The sequence below is a fragment of the Sorex araneus genome, chromosome 1, assembly GCF_027595985.1.
Source record: "Sorex araneus isolate mSorAra2 chromosome 1, mSorAra2.pri, whole genome shotgun sequence".
NCBI lineage: Eukaryota > Metazoa > Chordata > Mammalia > Eulipotyphla > Soricidae > Sorex > Sorex araneus.
The window spans coordinates 445,785,033-445,800,225 of record NC_073302.1 but is presented as its reverse complement, the minus strand read 5'-3'; the positions used below and the strand labels follow the sequence as shown (position 1 = coordinate 445,800,225).

Genomic DNA, 15,193 nt, shown 5'->3' with positions numbered 1-15,193 from the left:
CGCCGCCCGCCCGGGCCCCGCCTCCCCGGCCCCGCGCGCGGGTCCCCGCCGCCCCGCGCCCGCCGCCCCCACCGCCCCCGCCGCCCCGCGCCCGGCCCCGCGCCCGCCGCCCCCGCGCCCGCCGGCCCCGCGCCCGGCGTCCCGCGCGAGAACAAAGGGCCGGGCTGGCGGCGGCCGCCGGCGCACGCGCGCGCTTGCCTGGCCCGGCCCGGCCGCGTCCCGCGGGCGCGTGTGCGCGGGGCCGGCTCGGCGCGGCGCGGCCCGGGCCGGCGGGCGCCGTGATTGGCCCGAGCGCGCGGCGCGTCCCGCCAATCGGGGCGGCGCTTGGATGCACCGGGGGGGCCAAATAAAAGCGATGGCGATTGGGCTGTCGGCTTTGGCGCTCGGTCCGGGAGCGTCCGACACCCGCCGGGACGCAGAAGGCGGCGGAGCCCCGGCGGCGGCGGCGGCGGCGGCGTTGGCGGCGGGGACGGCGCGCGGGAGCGGCGCGGCCGGGGCGCGGGGCGCGCAGGTAACGCGCCGCTGGCGGGCCCGGCGGGCCGCGGGGCTCCGGAGCCGGGGCGGCGGCGCGGGCGCCGGGACGTCCCCGCTCGGGGTCTCGCCCCGCGCGGGCGCTCCCGGGGCGGCGGCGGCGGCGTGGGCGGCGGGGAGACCCCCCCCAGCCGCGGCCGGGGAGCGGGGGGCGTGGGGGTCCGCGCGCTCGCGCCCCCGCGCCCCCGCCCCGCGCCCGGCGGGCGGCGGCGGGGGGGGGTCGTCCCGCGTGGCCGCCCCTTCCGAGGCGCCGGCACGGGCTGGGGGGCCCCCCGGAGAGTCGGGGCGCGCCGGCCGGCAGAGCCCGGGGCTCCTTTGTGCGGGTGCGGGGCGGCCGGCGGCGCGGGGGACGCGGGACGCGCGCAAGTTGCCGGGACCCCGGCGCCGAGTGCCACTCAGACAAAGGACGCGCGCGGCTCGGGGGCGCGGGGCGGGGGGCGCCCGTCGCGGGACCCCCCGCGCTCCCCGCCCCCGGCCGCCCGCGCCGACTTGATGGGAAGTTGCGGGAAGGGGCGAGCGGCTCGGGCCAGGCGCGGGGTGGGGGGCTCGCGGGCAGCTCGGCGGCCCCCCCCTCCCCCGGCTCCCCCCCTACCGCCCCAAAGTCTGCGCCCCTCCGCCCGCGTCTGGTTTCGGGGGACGGGGCGGAAACCCAGCAGGGGACAGCTTGGGGAACTCGCGCCCACGAGTTTCCACTCGGCAAAGGACCGCGATCTCACCCGAGCAAAACAAAACAAAAGACAAAAAAAGCAAAGCGCGATACAGAAACGGGCTGTCTAGCGGTTCGGGCCAACTGGTGCCGCGCGTCCGAGCCGGGCGACAGGTGCTCACGCACGAAAGCCACCGTCCCCCCGAGTGTTTTCCCCCGGGCCCCCCGGGGCGCGCGGGGAGGAGACGGGGAAGTCGGGGAGGAAGAGAAAGCGCCTGGCACGCAGAGCGCGGCGGCCGCGGGCTTAGCAGTTTCTTCCTAACTGGACTTGGGCTGCGCGAACAATGGCCCTGGCGACACAGACCCGGGCCGGCGTGGGGGGGACGGTGGTCCCGGGAAAGGCACGGGAAAGGCACCGTGTGCGCTCCCGGGTGGGAGCTAAACTTCCTTTGTTCAGCGCCGGCCGAGCAGGCCGGGAACCGGCATTGGGCAATGAAAAAAACCCGACTTTGGAATTCGCAGAGTGTGGCTGCGAGTTTACGCTCCAAGGTTTCAAAGGGCATCGATGTCCTCCGGTGGCGTTTTAGTATGATAGGAAACATTGAAATCATCAGGCACACTCGCTGTCACCCTTGCACGGGATTTCACGTACTTCTGGGGGGTGGTGTGGAGTGATCCCCGCTCCTCCAGGGACAGGAGAAACTGTGACCAAGATGCAGAACCAAGTGTGCTCCTCCCGGCTCCGTATTGATTATTTGTTTCCAAGAAAGTGCAAGGTCATTAAGTTATATTAAGTGAATAACACCCTTCGCGTGGCCTCAGAAGTTAGGGGGAGGTAGAACGTTAGTGCTGGAGAATAAGAGTTCCTGATCGTTTTTCTGGTGGTGAGTTGGTGGTCGGTGAGTGTAATACTTAACCGCCTTGGGCGCTTAAGCACCACGCAAAATTGCATCTTAAATTTCAGTTTTTGTGGAAAGTGAATAGATTGAAAGCTAGGGATTCAGGCACACAGGCACTCTTTCTTGATTATCATTGTTCCGATGATCTGATATGTACCTTACTCTAAGGTCTCATAAAAATGGAGACAAAGAAAGGCCATGCACAAAGTACTAGACATAATTTGTGGTGCCTTTCCACGGGTGGAGATGGTCAGTGTTTACATTTATATTGCCCTTCATTAAAGATTGAAAAGCTGTATTCATAATATTGATGCTGTGAATGAGCTAGATGAGAATTTGGGGCAGACATTTGGATCTTGTAGGATGAGAAATTCTCATTCTCTCCTTCCCCCCCCATCTTGTGTCTTTTGTATTTGCTCTTGATTCTTGGTGCTTGCTCCAGTCCTTTTAAAAGTCTTGGGAAATTGGCTTAAATTTTTTTGTTCTGTTTGTGGCTGGATTGAGAGTGTATTTAGTCAGTGTAAGAAGCAGTGATTGTGAACAATTGATTTAGTGTAGGTAAGAATATGCTTAAATACTTAAATGCCTGTTTTACCTTGCGTGGATTTGTGGTAGCGATTGGCTTTGTGTTGGCTGTTTAAAAACTGTGGCCTAGGTCGGGGCTGAAGGGCCAGCCCTGTGAGTGGAGCGCTTGCCCGCAGCAGCCGCGGGGTAATCCCCAGCACCCCTGTATGGTCCCCTGAACGCCACTGGGCGTCCCCCCTCATCCCCCCAGAAAGCCGGCCCGTGGGCCACTGGTGGGTTTCCCAGAATCTTTTCCGTCCTTTGAGGTCACATTCTCAAGAAAGGCGCATGAGTCCTGGCCCAAAGAAAGGGAGGAAAATCGATCAGCTTTTCGGAACCCAGTGAGGACGGATCCTGGGGTACACTGGGGACACTCAGAAGTGGATGAAGGGTTTATGCCTGCACAGCGGGGAACACCTGTGCGTCAGGGAGATTTCTGGGGGAGAGGGCCAGGAGAGGGAGCAGCCAGCGTCAGGAAGTCACGCTTCCCGATCCCTCTGAGGATGCACTTCACCTTCCAGGGGTCTCTCCTGCCCAGCCGACTCCGGTTATACTCACACACCGCTTGACTTGGACTCTGCATCAAGGAGCGTTGTAACGGCTGCGTATCCATCACCCCGTCACTGCAAGGGCCCGAAGACAGACTCTCCTTTTCCTACTGCCCTTTCCCCCGTGCTCGCCGAGAATGGGTGTCTGCTAGGGATCAGTGAGAGGAATAGTAGGGACGCAGGGGCCAGGGGAAGGGCTCAGCAGAGGACGTTGCAGAGCAGGGGGTTGTGTTCGAGAGGGATTTTAGAAGGTGTTGTCCCCTCTGAGAGAAGAGGTCACAGAAGAGTATTGTCGGGCAGAGCCCGAGGCCTCAGCCCTGACACCTGTAGGGTCCCCGAGCTGCCTGGCGTGTTGTGTCTGCTCTGTTGAACTTCATGCCGGTGTTGGTGGTCCTGGGGCCGGAGCCACAGTACGGCAGGAAGGGCGCTTGCCTTGCACGTTGGCAGACCCGGGTTCAACCCCCGGATTCCCGTGTGGTCCCCCCAGCACTGCCAGGAGTAATCCCCGAACATCTGGGTGTCACCCAAAAAGCAAAATACTTACGTATGATCCTTCTACAAAATCGGAGAGAGCATTTGAAAGAGAAGGGGCTGCGCTGAAAGGCGTCTGGTTAGCCGCCAGTCCTACTGGAGTAATGAGGTAAGTGCTGACGCCAGGTTCATCACTGATGCCTCGTTCTTTTAAACGAGGTGAGCGTCGGCTAGTGGACCCAGTGGACTCTCAGGAGGTGGCGGATAGACTTCTAAGACAGTTGTGCTGATACGCTTGCCGTTGGACCACTCCTTGATGTAGAGGAAGGCGCGGGAGCGGGAAGGCGGGCGGTGCCCAGGCCGGGCCCCCTTGGGCAGGGCACGCCACCCAGGAGATGCCCCGGACCCTTGCTGAGTCCCTCGCCTCCCGCTTGGTCCTTCGTGTGTTTCGGGGTGGTGGCCACGCCGGGTGCTCAGAGTTCGCCTGACTTTGCTCAGGGGACACTTGGTGGGGCCGGGGGACCGTCTGTGGGGCCGGGGCTCAGACCTGGGCTCTGGCCCCTGATTGCAGGTGCCCTGCGGCCATCTGCCACTCCCGTGTCACCGGTGTCACCGGGTCAGCACGCGCGGGCTGGTCTCTCCCTCTCTCCCGGGACGCTGGTGCAGCCCGCGGCGGCCTGCTGGGGACACGGCCTTTGCTTTCTGGGGTACGTTGTAGCAGGGTTGCTGAGTCACGTATAAATATTGATTTAACTTCATAAGAAAGTGCCCGCGTTTCCCAAGGGCTCAGCCGTTCCCATCCATGTCTGGTTCTGCGGAGGCTGCCTGGGCGCTGGTGTCCCGCCCTCTCTGGCCCTCCGCGATGCTCCGCCTCGCCTGTGTGCTTGGGGAGTGCTCCTCCCCTGTGGCCCTCAGTGAGTGCTCCTCCTCCCCTGTGGCCCTCAGTGAGTGCTCCTCCTCCCCTGTGGCCTTCAGTGAATGTTCCTCCTCCCCTGTGACCCTCAGTGAGTGCTCCTCCTCCCCTCTCCTCCCCTGTGGCCTTGGTGAGTGCTCCTCTCCTGTGGCCTTGGTGAGTGCTCCTCCTCCCCTGAGGCCTTGGTGAGTGCTCCTCTCCTGAGGCCTTGGTGAGTGCTCCTCCTCCTGTGGCCCTCCGTGAGTGCTCCTCCTCCCCTGTGGCCTTGGTGTGTGCTCCTCCTCCCTTGTGGCCTTCAGTGAATGCTCCTCCTCCCCTGTGGCCCTCAGAGAGTGCTCCTCTTCCCCTGTGGCCCTCAGTGAATGCTCCTCCTCCCCTGTGGCCCTCAGAGAGTGCTCCTCCTCCCCTGTGGCCCTCAGAGAGTGCTCCTCCTCTCCTGAGGCCCTCAGTGAGTGCTCCTCTTTGGTGGCGGAGTTGTATTTCCCAGGTGATGAGTGTTGGCCGCCTTGAGCTTCCTGGCTGTTTGTAAACTAAGTAATTTCTTTTTCTTGGTTCAAGCCTGTGCTCACTGTGGGACCGGGCGGTTACTGAGTTGCAGGTTGTCTGTGGTCTGGGTTCAAGTTCTGGTCAGGTGTGTACTGTAAGTGACTTCCTTCTCGGCCTGTATTTCTGATGGTGTTTATAGACCATGTTAAGTAAGTTGATACGGGAAGTGTACGTAGGGTTTAAATTCAGTTCGTTTGTACACAAGGAGGTTTTTTTTTAGGTTTTTGGGTCACTGGGGTGCTGGGGCCCCCTCTTGGCTCTTTGCTCGGCTCTTTCTGCGGGGGCCCGGGGCTCGTGTGCTGCGCCAGCCACGAGCGAGGGCAGCAGCTTCACGCGGGGTGGTCCCGCCCTGAAAGGAATTCTTAATTCTCGAGTTCATCAGTTGTTACCAAAGCTAGGTGCTGTGGTTGCAGAGTGTCGGAGAGAAGGATGCTGTTCCTTAGGGTTGTGTGTGTCGGGGCCCCCAGGGGAGCCGCCGTGAGAGGCGCGGAGTGCTCACGGACAGTGCTCTTTGCAGGCCAGTGTTTGAAGATACACAGCTTTTCATGTGGCAGTGAGAAAGGCTTATTTTTTTTTTTTTTTTTTTTTTTTTTTGCTTTTTGGGTCACACCTGGCGATGCACAAGGGTCACTCCTGGCTCTGCACTCAGGAATTACCCCTGGCGGTGCTCAGGGGACCATATGGGATGCTGGGAATCGAACCCGGGTTGGCCGCGTGCAAGGCAAACGCCCTACCCGCTGTGCTATCACTCCAGCCCCCAGAAAGGCTTATTTTTTCAAGGGATAATTGAGACCATAAAAGCAATCTTGGGCCTAGATTTCAGTACAGAGAAGTTGCTATTGTTTTAATTACAAAAGATGACTTCAGTGTATCGTGTATAATAAATACGTCAGACTTAACATTTCCTCAAGCAAATCTCTCTTGCCTGACTAAGTTACCACCACAACCATCTTGTTGTTGTTGTTGTTTTTGGCATTTTTGGGACACACCTGGCGATGCTCACGATTGCTCCCGGCTCTGCACCGGGAATTACTCCTGGTGGTGCTCGGGGACCCTCCGGGGTGCTATGGATCCAGCCAGGTCAGCTGTGTGCCCGCCAGGCGCCCGCCCGCTGGACGGTCCCTCCAGCCGCCAGCGACCGTTGTTTTCAGTTTCCCTCTATAGTCCAGGAGTGACAGGTTTCTTCTTGGCTGCCCCCTCCCACCAATTAGATTTTTTTTTTTTGAAGCGAGATAATTTCCATTGAAATCTGCCAGGGAGGGGCCGGAGCCAGGGTCCCGAGAGGACCCTCTTGCACTCTCTGAATGCGGCTTCTCGTACCCAGGAAGTTTGCCGGAGCTTCTCTGTCTGCCCGGACTCTCCTCACCACCTTTGGGTCTGGAGTGCCAGAAACCGGCGTCTCTCCCCTCCCCCGCCAGCCCGCGGGCACGGGGACACGCCGACACGTCTCCTTTGTGTCTCCCGGACCCTCTCTGTCGCATCACTTTAATTTTCTTTTGGTGAAGCAAAATAGTTTTGTTTTTTGTTTTTTTTTTGCTATTTGGGTCACACACCCGGCGATGCACAGGCGTTACTCCTGGCTCTGCACTCAGGAATTACCCCTGGCGGTGCTCAGGGGACTATATGGGATGCTGGGAATCGAACCCGGGTCAGTCACGTGCAAGGCAAACGCCCTCCCCGCTGTGCTATCACTCCAGCCCCAGTGAAGCAAAATAGTTTTACTGACAGAAATTTAGAGATGTGAATTAGGGATCTGAACCTAGAAATTTTTTTTTTTCCCCCTTTTTGGGTCACACCCAGCAATGCTCAGGTTGTTCCTGGCTCTGCGCTCAGGAATTACTCCTGGCGGTGCTCGGGGGACCCTATGGGATGCCGGGGATTGAACCCGGGTCAGTTGCTTGCAAGGCAAACGCCCTCCCCGCTGTGCTATCGCTCCAGCCCCCTGAGCCTAGACATCTCGAGAGGCAAACGCCCTGGCGCAGTGCCGCTGCCCGCCCCCTGTGTGGCAGAGCTGGAGAAACGCTTTTGTCCGTCGTGGCTAGGAATGAGTATCTGCTGTCAAACCTTTGTGATGCTGGTTGAGGACCCAGGGTCCCGACTCCTGGCAGTGCTCAAGGGACCACATGGGGAGCCAGGCGTCGAACCCGGGGCAGGAGCACGCAAGGCACACACTCTGCCTCTGTACTACCTTGGCCGTTCCAGGACCCTCGAGCCTAAGAAGAAAGGAAGCCAGGCCAGGCCCTGAGACTCCCGGCTGTTACTGGTAGAATTTCTCTGCATCCGACGTCCACTCTGCCCGGTTGTCCTCTCACTTCGTCCCAGGACGTCTCCTTAGAAGCAGCTACTAATTTCTGCTGAGTGAATAACAGTTCTTCGGGTGCTGTGCATGACTGTACTCTCTGTTCCTGCCCGTGAGCTTTGCTCTGTGCTGTTATAAAAATCTTGGTTGTGGGGCTGGAGCGATAGCACAGCAGGTAGGGTGTTTGCTTTGCACGCGGCCGAACCGGGTTCGATTCCCAGCATCCCATAAGGTCCCCTGAGCACCTCCAGGAGTAATTCCTGAGTGCAGAGCCAGGAGTAACCCCTGTGCATCACCGGGTGACCCAAAAAATAAGTCTTGGTCGTGTTTTTGGTCTTTGTGGGGGGGGGGCGGGCAGTGCCCAGGGCTGACTCCTGGCTCTGTGGTGGACTTGCGGGATGGAGACCTGGTCAGCTGTGTGCAGGCCAGCACCCTCCCCGCGGTACTATCGCTCAGCCCCTAAACTGTGTTTTTATTAAGGGTCTGTGGTTTGCAGTTACGCGTGATCGGGGCCTACAGTGTCCGGCTCCCGGCTGGCTGAATGTCCTGGTGTTGCGGCCGGCTTGGGAAAGCGGGAGCGAGGGAGGTAACGCAAGGAAAGGGCTTTGGGGCTGGCGGGACAGGACGGGGTACTCTGGCCCTGCACCCCGTCCTCGCATGTACGAGTGTGTTTGCAGAGTGATTCTGCAGGTGTTGCCATGGGAAGGGTTTTTGGGTCAGTAGGTCAGGGAGGCGTGCCTAGAGAACTCCTTGGGTCACACCCGAAGATGCACAGGGTTCCTGCTGGCTCTGCACTCAGGAATCCCTCCTGGCGGTGCTCGGGGGACCATGTGGGATGCTGGGGCTTGAACCTCGGTCTGCCGCGTGCAAGGCAGACGCCCTCCCCGCTGCGCTGTGGCTCCAGCCCCCCCAGAGGACCTTTTGAAGAGAAGCAGTGCTCGGACAGGAGGGGCTGTGAGGAAGTGACTTTCCCCCCTCCACAGTACGCACTTGGGGCATTTTGGAGAATGTGTTTGCCCGAGGCTCCGCCGGAGTTGGTCTGGGAAACATTCCAGTTTGGGTTTGGTATTCTGGGGCCTGGGGCCCACCCGCCGTGCAGCCCCTCCTGCAGCCCCTCCGGGTCCCGCCCGGTTCTAGGAGCCACTGACCTTGCCGGGCTTCAATTCGGGCCTGGCCTCGGGCAGGGCAAGTGTCCCACCGCCTGGACCATCTCTCCAGCCCAAGAAAATATTTCTTAAGGGTCGAGTCCCACTTGCTGGGTAGTGCGCAGGACACGGGCTCGCGGTCTTCCTGCCCTCCAGGAGAAGGCCCTTCTGTGTTTCTCCTCAAGACTGCACCCTGGAGGGCCTTGGGCCGTGCTGGGACCTCTGGCTTTGACAGGAGCTCTTTTTTTTTTTTTGCTTTTCGGGTCACACCCGGCGATGCACAGGGGTTACTCCTGGCTCATGCACTCAGGAATTACTCCTGGCGGTGCTCAGGGGACCATATGGGATACTGGGAATCGAACCCGGGTTGGCCGCGTGCAAGGCAAACGCCCTCCCTGCTGTGCTATCGCTCCAGCCCCTTTGACAGGAGCTCTTGGCGCTGGCCAGGGATGAAGGCGTCTGGATATCCACGAGAGACCGCACCTGAAACTCTGTGCTTGTGAGGGGAAGCGCCCGGGGAGGGGGGTGTTGCTGGGAAGCAGCCGGGTGATCCCGGGTGATGGAGGGTCTCAGACCTCTGCCCTGCTGAGCGGCCCCTCCCCCCACCTTCTGCAAGCTGCTCTGACAAGTAAGCCAAGGGGGGAGGAGGGGGGACATAGGATTAGGCCTGCGGGCAGCCCCGGGACAGTTGGAGATGGCGTTTGTGGGGTGGGACCGACCGGAGCCCAGATGCCCTCTGGGTAGTGGCAGGGTTAAGTTGGGTTGTACAGCACCCAGTTGGTATTTTTGTATGGGGTGCTCCTTCATAACCTCGCTGTCCAGTATGTGTGTACCTAGGAGAGACTCGCCCCAGCTGCTGATGGGTGGACGCCCGCTCTTCACCCTCTGGGGTAAAGGGTGAGCCGCTCATCCCAGGGAGTCTGCTGGGGACGGGATGATTCCAGCTTTCGACCTAGATGGCTACACAGAAGGCATGTCCCAGCCCGTTTCGTAACCCTCGGTCCCCTCCCCGCCGATCTTGTTGGTCAAGAATTGCAGGGAAATAATTCTAGTGGTCACACAGCTGAATTCCCAGTGAGCTCCTGAGATGAGACTTAACGTTTCCGGGTCGATGCGCGCCTGTGTTTATTCCAGCACTTACTTAGTTAAGGGAGACAACTCAGATGCCCGACTACAGATGCCCGGGTCAGGAAGCTGTCTCTCTATGCGGTGGAATACGATGCAGCTCTGAGAAAGGAAAAGCCCTGCAGTTCCCACAGCAGGGGCGAAGCGAGAGGCTGTGCTCTGGGATCCTGGGAGTACTCACTGCAGGGCGGGCTCAGGCCCACAGTGCTCCTCTGTCTTGCCTTGCTCGTTTGCGCCCTCTAGCGAAGCTGCCTGCCCTTGCACAGGGCCCCACCAGGCCGAGCACTTTCCGGACTCCCCGCAGCTCCGGCTTCCAGGGCCTCCAGGTGGCGTTGGAAGCTCGAGACTTCCCTGCGGGCATTGTGCAGGTCGTCTGGGTGGGACGTGTGGACCGTCACTCAGGAGTGTGTGTGTTCCGTCAGAAGGTCCCCGGACTCACTTCGGTTCTTTGACTCTGGGGGTCGAGTGGGGTGTTACACATCTGGCCTGCCAGGCATGAAGCTCTAGTTTTGCTCTTTGGCCCACACCCAGCAGTGCTCAGTGCTCCTGGCTCGGTGCTCAGGGGACCCTGAGGGAGGCCGGGGATCCGCATCCTCTTCACTGTTTTCCTGCCGTGGCTCAGAGACGAACCCTGGCATTTGGCCCCTAGGGTGGCCGGCTCCGAGTTGGAGTCCTGGTGTCCCCATTAACTGTTCTTCGTGTTGCTTGTCCTTTCGTTGCAAGACAGTTTTTTGTAGGCCCTTTGCATTGTTTTTCCCCCCTTTGGCGTTTGGCCTCGGCCACACTCAGCATGCCCCGTGGTTGTTCCCGGCTCTGGGCTCAGGCCTTGCTCCTGGCGGGCTCAGGCCACCGTATGGGATGCCGGGGATCGAACCCGGGTCAGCCGCGTGCCAGTCAGGTTTCCGCCCCGCTGTGCTGTTCCCCAGCCCGGACACTGGTGTGTTTCCCCAGGAATGCTGGTGTGTGGGGGGGGGAAGGCTGGGGGCTGAATTGCGGGCTGAACTAGCCATCTTCCCCATAGGACATTTTCGGAGTAATACCAAGTGATACCCGCAAATAGCCTCACGGCTGCCCGTGAACTTCTCCCTTTGCAGCTAAGAGTTGGGGGCTGGATTCCTTCAGAGTCTGCAACCAAAGCATCGTATTGGAGCAAATTGAAAGGAAACAGATACGAGAACCCAGCTGCCTCCTATTAAGGCAGATATTAAAGCAGCTGGCAGAAAAATAAAATAATGGCACCATTATTAGTCCTTTGTTTTGGGGCCATAGCCGGCAGTGCCCGGGACTTATTCCTGGCTCTGCTCAGGGATCACTCCCGGTGAGCTCCGGGGGTCGAACCAGGACCCACCATGTCCCTTACCCACTATGCTAATGCTCTGACCCCCCAATGTATTTGGATTTTATTTATTTATTTATTCATGCTTTTTGGGTCGCAGCTGGCAATGCTCAGGGGTAAGTTACTCCTGGTTCTGCACTCAGGAGTTACAGCTGCTGGTCCCTGGGGGATCTGCAGTGCCGGAGGTCACACCCAGGTTGGCCGTGTGCAGGCAGGTGCCCTGCCCTCTGTGCTGTTGCTCTGGGCCCTTGGAAATTATTCGAGGTTGGGCCACAGCTGCTCTGCCCAGGGCTCACTCCTGGCTCTGTGCTCAGGAATCGTTTCTGGTACGGGTTGTATGGGGTGCTGGGCATCGAACCTGGGGTGGACGCGTGCACGGCAAGAGCCCTACCCCTGCACTGTGTAGCCCCGGCCCTACCCCTGCGCTGTACAGCCCGGCCCTACCCCTGCACTGTACAGCCCCGGCCCCACCCCTGCACTGTACAGCCCCGGCCCTACCCCTGCACTGTACAGCCCCGGCCCCACCCCTGCACTGTACAGCCCCGGCCCCACCCCTGCACTGTACAGCCCCGGCCCCACCCCTGCACTGTACAGCCCCGGCCCCACCCCTGCACTGTACAGCCCCGGCCCCACCCCTGCACTGTACAGCCCCGGCCCCACCCCTGCACTGTACAGCCCCACCCCTGCACTGTACGGCTCCGGCCCTACCCCTGCACTGTGCAGCCCCGGCCCCGCCCCTGCACTGTGCAGCCCCGGCCCCGCCCCTGCGCCGTGTAGCTCTCGTCTCCCATCAGTGTTTTCCCGACACACTCGCTCTTTGTGTGTTCAGCGGACCGAGAGAGAGAAGTGCTCTTCTGTTGGGAGGGATCGAGCACGTGTTGGCACGTGGGAGGCCATGTTCAGCCCACAGTTCCCTGGGCCTCCTGAGCACGACTGGGGGTGACCCCCGGCAAGACAGGTTGACCCGTGGGCCTGGCGGGGGCTCCTGGGGCCCGCCTTTGTCTTGCACCGCGCAGGTGTGAGCCCCACATGCGCCGAGGGTCAGTCACCGCGGTCTGGTCGCTCTGCAGACCCCTGAGCCGCAGGTCACCTCCAGTCCTCCGTGGCCGGGCGTGAGCACCGCGGGCAGGGCTGGGGCCCGCATGGGCGCTGGTCGTCACCCTTCTGTGTTTCCTCGCGTCTGAGTGGATCCGTCAGTCCCCGCCCTGCGCTCCGGTGAGCCACCTCCGGTGCTGCCCGTGACGCCACCGCATGCGGGCGCGTCCTTGGGCCTGTCCGCGGGCCGTGTCAGTCCTGCGGTCCGCTGCCCTGGGGCTCCCGCTGGACTGTCTCAGCAGAGGGCACCGGGGTCACCCCCACGAGCCGGGCATTCTGTGGCCACGTGACCAGCCAGCCGCTTCTCAAGGCTGGTTTCAAACTCCGCGTGTAGGGGGATCCCGAGCTGGCCTTGCATGGATGTTATTGGTGTGTCCCTGAAGAGTGTGCACCTAGGGGCCGGAGTGAGAGCACAGCGGGAAGGGCGTTTGCCTTGCATGCGGCCGACCCGGGTTCGATCCCCGGCATCCCATAGGGTCCCCCAAGCACCGCCAGGAGGAATTCCTGAGTGCAAAGCCAGGAGTAACCCCTGAGCATTGCTGGGTGTGACCCAAAAAGCAAAAGAAAAAAGAATGTGCACCTGTATCCTAGGGTAGTAACAAAACATGGTACAGTTAGTGTTGGCGCGATCGTGTAACGGGCGGGGACCTTGCCTTGCACGTGCCGGTCTGGGTTCGATGCTTGGCATCCCATACGGTCCCCTGAGCGCTGTCGAGAGTCACCCGTGAGCATCTCCAGGCGTGACCCAAAGACAAAAACAAAAGCAAGAGCAAAGCAAGAAAGAAAAAGAGGATAAGGTTATGGGTGGTAGGCAGTGACCCCCCCAAGCCCCCCAGAAAACCCACAGAACTCTTACAGTTTAATCAGCAACACTTATTTAATGGTGTTATTTTGTTAGAACTAAGCAGGCTTAATTTAACACAAAATGTTGTTTTGCTTTTCGGGTCACACCCGGTGATGCACAGGGCTTACTCCTGGCTCATGCACTCAGGAATTACCCCTGGCGGTGCTCAGGGGACCATATGGGATTGTTGGGATTCGAACTCGGGTCGGCCGCGTGCAAGGCAAACGCCCTCCCCACTGTGTTATCGCTCCAGCCCCGCAGTCATTCCTTGATGAGAGTTTGAGCGCCCGAGAGGACTGAGGTGGCAGTGGGGGGAGCGCAGTGGGGGCTTTACGGACGTGGCCACTGTCGGCCGGCCGACGGTGGTGTGGACTCGGCTCCGTCCCGCGCATGAGGTGAGATGGCTGAGCCACGCCGTCCTCTGGCCGTCAGTGTGCTGACATTCACTGGGCTCCGGGAAGGAGATTTCCCAGTGGCTGGAGGCCACAGCCTTTTGTGTCCTACTGTTTTGAGGTAGGGGCCACTCCTGGTGGCGGCCAGTAGGTGCTGCTGGCTCTGCTGGGGAGAGGCCTGGGCAGTGCTCAGAGCCTGTGTGGTGCCGGGGTTCCGACTACCGAGGCACTCGAGAGGGGGGAAGTGGAGAGAAAACGCGGCACGGATTGTAGCGGGCTGTGGAGGCTGTGCGGGTGGCGGTGGGCTTGTGTCACGCAGACACTCCCGAAACGCTGCCTTGGGTTATTATTTTACGCCTCCCTCCACAGTGCTTGGGACTTACTCTTTCTTGGTGCTGTGCTCAGGGATCACTCCTGGCACCGCCAGGGACGAACCCAGGTGGGTCTCCCAGGCCGGCGGGGACCCCGCGCCCCCGGCCTGCAGTGGGGGGGCTCGTGATGGGGCACAGTTCCCCCCCCCCTCCCTGCCTTCCCTCCAGCACAGCCCCGGCCTCGCTCTGGCTCTGCCAGCCGGGTCACCTGCCTCAGCCTCCCCTTCCTCCCCAGGGTCCGCTCCCCCTGCCCCCTCCCTCCTGCTCGCACGGGCCTCCCTTCCAGCTTGGCTGCCCACCCGCCCCTCGCCCCTACCCCCTGGGTTGTGCATGCGTGTGTGATGGCTTCTCCCTGGAGCCTGTGTGTGTGTGTGTGTGTGTGTGTGTATGTGTGTGCGTGTGCATGCATGTGTGTGATGGCTTCTCTCTGGAACCTGTGTGTGTGTTTGTGTGTGCGTGTGATGTCTTCTCCCTGGAGCCTCTGTGTGTGTGTGTGTGCGCGCGTGTGTGTGTGTGCATGCATGTGTGTGTGTGTGCATGCTTCTCCCTGGAACCTGTGTGTGTGTGTGTGTGTGTGTGCGCGCGCGCGAAGGCACAGTGTAAGCTGCCCGAGGGAAATTGCCTCACTGTCCTGAGTGGTCACTATTGCTTCCTCAGCCCCTGCCGAAGGCCCCAGGGCCAAGCTGGGGAACTTGTGGCCCTGTTACAGCATTACCAGGTTTTACGGCTTTCTCTTGAACGTGTTTCTTTGTCACCATGTGGAAATATGTCCTTCCGTCCCCTCCCCCTCCGCCCAGGCCTCTCCTGCCGCCCCCACCCCCGAGAGGGGCCTTTCCCTGTCACCCTGTGTCAGGGGCATGTCCTCACGGTGTGAAGATCGAAGGGCTTTAACACATTGGGGAGAATGTTCTAGAAAACGGCCCGTATCCCCACCTAGAATTAGCGATCTGGCGAGCTGAATCAGGCCGTCCCGAAAGTTTAGTCCGATGGCCGAGGGCTCCTGAGAGTTCACTGGGTTCGCCGCCCCTTCGGCCTGTCCCCAGGACACCCGCACGGGAGGAGAGTGGTCCAGGCCGCCGCTAGCACACGGCCCAGTGTGGGAGGGAGATACTTCAGTTTGTCTGTTCCTTACTTGTTTATAAGGAACAACTCTCATTCATTCTGGTTTGGGGGCCACTTCTGGCGGGGCTCAGGGGTCACTGCTGGCTCTGCACTCGGGAATCACTGCGGTGCTCGGGGGACCACTTGGGAGGCCGGGCATCGAACCCAGGTCAGCCATGTGCAAGGCAAACAAACGCCCTCCCCGCCGTGCATTTACTCTCTGAAGATACTGTCCCACTCAGTGAGTTGTTGGTAAATTGTACTTTTTCTGAATTATTATTAATTATGCAATTTGCTTTATGTCTGGCACGTTTCTGCGTTTGCCCCCTCACACAGTGTGGCCCTCGGGCGGAACCGCCTGTTGGTC

General features: G+C 60.5%; 1 protein-coding gene across 2 annotated transcripts in view; it reads left to right on the top strand.

Moving 5' to 3' along the window:
• The first annotated feature begins 444 nt into the window (after positions 1-444).
• The window catches only part of EZH2 (enhancer of zeste 2 polycomb repressive complex 2 subunit), a 34,056-nt gene continuing 19,307 nt past the window's right edge, over positions 445-15,193 (top strand). For both annotated transcript variants that reach the window (XM_055135993.1, XM_055135987.1), the window contains exon 1: positions 445-511. The gene's annotated coding sequence lies outside the window, so the exon portion shown is untranslated. The remainder of the gene's footprint in view (positions 512-15,193) is intronic.